The 7795-nt window shown below is 33.0% G+C and overlaps 1 long non-coding RNA gene across 1 annotated transcript; it reads left to right on the forward strand.

Annotated features, from left to right (window-relative positions):
* The first annotated feature begins 6483 nt into the window (after positions 1–6483).
* Positions 6484–7263, forward strand: LOC126377926 (uncharacterized). Its single transcript, XR_007567999.1, has 2 exons — positions 6484–6752; positions 7217–7263. It is a non-coding gene; the product is annotated as an uncharacterized LOC126377926 (long non-coding RNA).
* Positions 7264–7795: the final 532 nt, after the last annotated feature.

The following is a 7795-nucleotide window of genomic DNA, read 5'->3' on the forward strand; positions in this document are numbered from 1 at the left end:
AGGTAGATCAAGCTTACTTATCATAATGACAATCTGTATTTAACTACTTAGGTATTAAAATTATACCACTCGATTAACTAGTTTCCCGGTTTAATCACAAATTCTGTTCATGTACTATAAAATATGATTTTAGTCTGTTCGTACTTATGTCGAATAACGAAATATAAAATTGTTTTAATTATTTATTGAACAATTTAACTTCACTTCACTTTGTATTCGGAAGGAGAAAATTTGTCTTTTTTTCGCACTCAAATACCTACATTGGTGCTAATTCCCGTAGACACCATCTAGTTTTTTTAAGTTATAAGTACCTGTCATTTTCTTAATCGCCGAAAAGAAAAGGGACAGACGAATGACGGCTGTTAATTTTAAAATGAATTAATAACCCGAGCGGATTAAATAGGTATCTCGCTGGTATGCAACCCGTTTGACGTGTGCTGTCAACTTAATTCTGTCGGGTTATTGGCCGATGTAAAATTTTTAAATGGTTTTTTTAGATTTCTGCCTAAAATTGACGTGTGTTCCATAAATTTTATGCATGTCGATTACCCGTCCCTTTCTTTTTCAGCAGATAATAAAAGGACAGGTATAACTTAAAATAAAATTAGATGTTGTGTACTGGAATTAGCACCATTATGTAACTTAAACAACTAACTTACAACATTTTTAAAAATACATTATTTTTATTAAAAGACTACATTTAGTACCTCTACTTCCTCACTTATACTTTTATAGACAACACTTTTTAGTCCAGTCCTACATAACATAAGCTCACGACTATATTCTCAATTAGGCTAGTAAAAAAAGTAAAAAGAAAAAAAATATTTAAGTATATCAAATAAAGTAAAATTAATACAAGTTAATAGCGGGCCCTGCACTAGGGTTTCCCCTGTATCGCAGTAGCCCTATGGTACATCTATCGGAAGATGAACCGAGTACTCACGCTTCACCGAGTTTTCTGTTAGACCAGTCCTAATATTTTTCCACTACGCTATAATCTGATTAATCATCAGTTAAATTTTTTCCAGGTTGGTACTTAAATATTTTTTATTCTAGTTAATAATTAAGTTATATTACTTAAAATAAGTCTTCCATAAGAACAAAGCCGCGTGCCCCCGCTAGCTATCTAAAACACCTCCCAGACACAATCTTCTATCGCGAATGTAATAAGTCTATAAAACGCGGAAGAACGGCCAAACCTTAGCATTTTCATTAAGTTTTCCCGTCATTTGATACCGTAGAGCTCATAGATTAACCGTGAATGAATGAATTTGCATAGAAATTAAAATTTACCTGGACTAGGTGGACCCTAGCGGAATGCCTTTGCCTCACTCGAGTAGAATTTCAAAGTCGAGTAGAACGGTTATAGGTACAATGGTTTAAAGATCGAACGCTCTAAAGAATTTATTAATGAATTTACTTATTTTTAAAAGAATTAAATTTTATTTTGATTATTTAAATTTTTTGTATTAAAAATAATGTACGTATTAATAAATGGGTTATTTTTATCTAATATGTAGCAATTTAAATATTGTATTTATAATATGAAGATGAATAAATGTTAGTTATGAAAATAAAAGACGTAAGTAGGTATTATACAATAATAACTCAAATAAATAGTTCTAATATGAATAATTGCCAATAAGAATGTCTATTGGAATTCATTATATTTCCAATATGATTATAGAAGCTACTTAATTACTAAATTTACATATTTAGCCTGGAGTCTTGATTAGAAGCAGACCTTAGAAAACTACCAAAAAGTAATTATGAACGCACACACGCGCAGTACTGATTCGAGATCTCTCCGTTTACACCTCAAACGTATAAATATTACCCCAAGAAAATTATATCAAAAGTTCCACTGAGGTATTCACGAAAAGATATTTGGTAGAATTAAAACAACACTTCGTCGAGAGAAAAGTGGTTCCCCCTACCCCAGAGGGGGTTGGCACCCTCAGTACCCCTCGGTACCCCTCGTACCCAATCCCAAGATGGCTTCTTTTAAAATGGGGTGGACTGGGCCGGCCCAAGAATAAAAGTATGCCGTACCTTCCGTAGATAGATATGCAAGGAGGGGGTTAAGATTTCCGCGCTTTGTTCCACGATTGCTTTCTAAATTCGAATCAGTTTGAAATGTTCTTGCGTCAGGAATATATTTTAAAATGTGTTTTTTTTTTATTCGGTGTTATTATTTATTTTTATCGTATGATATTTAAAAGAGATTCATCATTCAGTTAAAAATATTTTTATTTTAAGTTTAAATTATTTTTCATACAGGCTGTTTATAATGCTGCATATTTGAATTATCAGATCTATTTAAAAAAGAGCTTTTATCTTTTAGGTGAAATTAAAGATGCTATTTAAATGCATTGTATTTTTAACAAGTTCATTATTTGAAAGACTTATTATTTTCTTGACCATATTTAACCAGAAACATCTAGTAACATCGTTGACACACGCAAGAAATTCATAACACTTTTAAAAGTGTTCGAAGTCATTCGATAATCTTGTAAGAAACAAAATAACTCAAGAAAACTGAAACTGCCTAGCAAACTTAGCGCGACTTTAATTGATACGGGAGGTTTCCGTTCCCTCAATATTGACTCTTAGGGCTGCCTTGTTAAGGTTAGTTTTGGCCTGTAATGGCAAAGGTTCTTAACCTCCACACATGAGGCGATGTGTGACAAACCTATGTTTTGATTTGTAAAGGTTGAGGTAACTGGGTCAGTGTGCTACCTAGGTCGCCTTCAGAAAATAGTCGGGTAATCAAAATTTATGTGTAGAAGAAAGTACCTTTAAATTGTTTTAATAAGTGTCCACCTGATTTACGTAAGAACATTTACGTAAGTAGTTAAAAGGATTGAAGTAGTTTTGGAATTAAATCCATTTCGTATAAATGTCAAAGAGTAATTTGCGATTCCTTTTTCGATTCTCGAGTAGTTATTACTACTTACTAAGAGTAAATAAATAGTTATTGAAAATGAAGGATTGCAAATTGCCATTTTTTTACAGTTTGATACAGGAACATGTTTTTAAAATCTGTTTTTATCACACTGTTATTATTAGTATTATTAACAACAGCTATAACATACAAATTCAGAGTATCTTTTGCGCTATAACAGATAAAATTCTATAAATGTAGAATCGTTTAGTACATCACTACTTATAAGATATATTCCATCGTTCTTTACATTCTAAATAAAACTGGAAAACCAACTCACAAAGGAATATCTTAGCATAAAAGCCTAAGTAAACTTAAGCTGCCTGCCGCAAACGCCATTTTTTCATCCGCCCATAATACCGAAAGCATAATTAATCGCCGCACCCCCCCGACTTAATTGAATCTCTTACCCCCTGCGTCCCCTCGCGTCCCAACGTCCCCCAGGAAAAACAGCCCTTTCTTATTTTTCGACTCTCTTTCCCCCTACAAGACGATAAATCCTTGCCGAGACAACGGGGAGATACCTTACAAACTTACGTTTACCGCCGACCTCACAATCCTTGCCCCTTTGGCTAACAAGAAAATGTACGAAACAGTTCCGGTTTCGAAATTTTGCCGACGGCAAATGTAAGTTTGTTTAGCTAAATAAGAAAAAGCCTCCGCAATTCGTCATTGGAATTCCGCGGCGAGTGTAGCTTCCATTTTCAAATCTCGGTGCTTTTAGATTTAGAATCGATATCTTAGAAGATGCTTATAGTTTTATTTTCGGGTTTGGGTCCTAAGTACTTTGGGTGGCCGTATTTAGTACTTTGGGTGGCCGTATTTAGTACTTTATCAATTAATTAATCAATAACTTTTTATTGCAACAACACAACGTACCTAGAGGACAGTTTAATCTGTGGTCATTTCCACCTGATACGTAATACGTTAAACCGAAATTTTTCAAGGTCAAATAGAGTTGATTCGTTTTTACTAATATTTACAGACTTGACTCAAATCTTTTTTTACAAGATAATTATGTTAATTAGCACGTGATGAATAGTAGCTTTAGAAAACAACGATGTGAAATAGCGCCAGAAAAGTACCTATTTAAATAAAAGTCTGATACCTTTTCAAATCCCTACAGACCTGTTGATTATAATGTTGATTATAAAAGATTTAATATAAAAGATTTAAATATAACGAATTGAAAGATATTTCAAATCGTTATATTTAAATCTTTTAAATTCCGAACTATCGAATGAATTGCAAGCCTTTTTCCCGCAGTAGAATGATTTCAGTTAATTGGACTAATAAAGAAAAAGAAAGCGTAAAATAATAAAATAGGTACCTACTAATATTATTTATTCATCGTGATAGCCCAGTTGGTAGAAAGCTTGCCTCTCACTTTGAGGTCGCAGGTTCGAACCCAGCACGCCTAAACCAATGATTGTCGAATTTGTTTTCGAATTCACGTTTGGATCATAAATGATTATCATGTGCTCAGCGGTGATGGAAAACATCGTGAGGAAACCCACATTAACCTGTAATGGGCTGGTTTTCCCTTCGCGGGTTGAAAGGTCAGACAGGCAGTCGCTTTTATAAAAAACCAGACCTGTCAACCTTCAGCCTAAAAACGGGATAATGCTGGAAATGATGAGTTATATTCTTTATTCAATATGATAATCCCCATTTTTCAATCGGTAAGTAAATAAATAAAGTGCAGTTTCATGTTTTTAAATAAGAAACGCATTTCAAATTAGTAACCCTCTCTCCAAAGCGTAGCAAATAAGTCTCAATTTGGTTTCTTAAAATAGGTGCAACAAAATGAAAAAGCAAAGAATAATAATGAACCATTCCCTCAACCCTTCGGTATAAGAAGGGTACATTTTTTAGGGGACACTACCCTCTTAGAGGTGACCAGTTAAGAAAGACCACTTGGCACCCTCTTTGGGTATTTGAAGCTGTAAAAATCACAGGTCTACTTATGCTGGAAGTTTGAAGGGGGCTGGGGGTGAAAAGAAGACGGAATAAAAGCGGCCCCTTTTAAATTGCTAAGACTGGGGGTTGTTGTGTTGTTCTTTAATTTTGTTTCGCGACTTTTGACTTTGTAGGTAGAAATGTTATAAAGGACGAAAAGACTTTATAAAACCTTTTTGAGTCTTACTCTTAAGTATAAGACAAATAAGTAGATGCTCTCTAAAAGCAAATGTTTGCTAAATAAACTTAGAATACGTTTTTTAGTCAAAGAAAATATTTAGGAGACAAATTTTCTTTGAGTATTTGAACAATTCGAGTTTATGAGTTTAAATTCTTGTTTGGATCATAGCATAGATTATTGATATCACGTGGTTCCCAAGATGTGTTTGGCTCGCTCTCTATTTTAAGGGGCGAATCAGTTTACTCTTCTATTTTTAAAAAAACAACTACCATCTATTCTTCCCAACCCAAAGAGAAACCAAGTACTGACCTAGTCAATATTTCCTTTTTTTATAAAGACGACAGAAGTTAAATCTTTTACATAGAACCTTCTGTTGCATCTATGTTGGCACTTTTTTTGATTATTTATAATAACCTGTATAGGTATACAACATTCTAAGAATTCATTCATTGTTCATTCATTTTTTTGCTTTGTTATTATTTATTCTGATATTTTATATTTCAATTCAACTTTACATTTATATTTAAGTTTCCTGTGTTTATTATTATTGTTGGCAAATTTTGCGTCAATCATACAAGAATTGTATCCGATTGTCCGCGGTTTCCCAACTAAAAACTAAAAACTAATACAACAAAAATAAACAATGAATGAAAAAAGGAACAGAAAAAAATAGACTATAAATAACATGAAAAACACAAAAAATATTACAATTTCAAAATTAAAAAAAGAACAAAATTAAAAAGTAAACTATCAGACAAAAATAAAACAAATCATCAAGATCGCCCCCTTCTTTAACAAAACAATATTTTTCACAAAGAAACCAATAAGTTCTTATAAAACACAAGAATTAGCATAATGATCAAACTCTCCGGCAGACATTTTCTAAAGTTTGAACCCCGTGATTAATACCCTAAAAATTCTCCTTCGCTCCCCTCATGTACAACGGTACATAGAGGGAGATCTAAAAATGCTCTTCGTCATTACATTAAAAGATATAATTAAGGGGGCGCTCCCTTAGGGAAATTCGCCTTCTTTTGACATTTTAAAGACCCCCTTTCTTAAACCCCTGTACGAAGAATTGTTTGACTAGAAGTGTCAGAAAAGTCTCTAAGGCTGCTATATTATATTATACTCGTCATAGACCTAGGATTTTGACACTTATGATCCTCCTTATACAACCATTAATTAGATTTTTTATACTTGTACAATAAGATAGGTACTACAAAAAACTATGATCTGTAGAAAAGCTATGATCTGGGTTTCTTATAGTCTCATGATCATCATTCACTTAAGAGCCACGTTCTTGTCCGTGTAGCATTCTCCATGCTATTCTACTGGGTATCCCTCTTGCCGTCCGCCCTAGTAGGTACTCCATCTTATATATTATGTAGTCTACATAATAGTATTTTATGCAACAGTTGTATAAGAAGGGTCAAAAAATGCGAGTGGCGTGAGTTGCGATGTGAGCCTTGGCGAACATCGCAATAAGAGACGCCACGAGCATTTTTTGACCTAGTTATACAACGTTGCATACAATACTTTTTCTACGACGACGTAATTTTAAACGAAACACAAAAAAATTCCAATTTATTTTCCAACGCGCGGGAAAATGGCGGCAAATGTATACTTTTTTTTTATAGTATATCTATGGCACCAAACAAAGTAAAGGTGCCAGTTTCCAGGTCAAAAAAAAAAAAAAACAACAACAATGCTTTTTTGGCGACATTATAGTACAGTTACACTTTGTAAACAATGCTTTTATAGGCCATAGAGCGTACACTTTTTCAAAGAGTTTAATTATGTATGTACTTATATTAGACTTTTTGGTTATTTAAATGCCAGATTAAAGTAGAGGAGTAGAAAATAGTATTTTATGCAACAGTTGTATAAGAAGGGTCAAAAAATGCGAGTGGCGTGAGTTGCGATGTGAGCCTTGGCGAACATCGCAATAAGAGACGCCACGAGCATTTTTTGACCTAGTTATACAACGTTGCATACAATACTTTTTCTATGACGACGTAATTTTAAACGAAACACAAAAATTTTCCAATTTATTTTCCAACGCGCGGGAAAATGGTGGCAAATGTATACTTTTTTTTTATAGTATATCTATGGCACCAAACAAAGTAAAGGTGCCAGTTTCCAGGTCAAAAAAAAAAACAACAACAATGCTTTTTTGGCGACATTATAGTACAGTTACACTTTGTAAACAATGCTTTTATAGGCCATAGAGCGTACACTTTTTCAAAGAGTTTAATTATGTATGTACTTATATTAGACTTTTTGGTTATTTAAATGCCAGATTAAAGGAGAGGAGTAGAAAAATTAAATAACGAAATTATAATTTTCAAATAAAAAAGTAAAAGTTTAATTATAATAATAAGTTGCTTAAGAGATATCCTCTAAAAATTCAAATCAACAAAATGAAAATAAGGCTAATAGCAAAACTAGTTTTTAGCGATTATCATCATTTATAACTACTTACTTACTTTCATTTAGATTTGTAATGTTTCTTTTTAAAGTTTAATGAATGCTCTTCTTTCGTTAAGGTGCTTGTTTAACTCCTTTTTTCAAAGTCATTTCCATTTACCCTAATTCTTCCACACCGAGAACCCCAAGAACGTCGTTTAGAACAAAATAACGCTTATAATTGCCGAATGAACGTTACATCAAGTTTTATCGTACTTTAAGAGATATTTTGCTAGAAAACT

The sequence above is a fragment of the Pectinophora gossypiella genome, chromosome 24, assembly GCF_024362695.1.
Source record: "Pectinophora gossypiella chromosome 24, ilPecGoss1.1, whole genome shotgun sequence".
Taxonomy (NCBI): domain Eukaryota; kingdom Metazoa; phylum Arthropoda; class Insecta; order Lepidoptera; family Gelechiidae; genus Pectinophora; species Pectinophora gossypiella.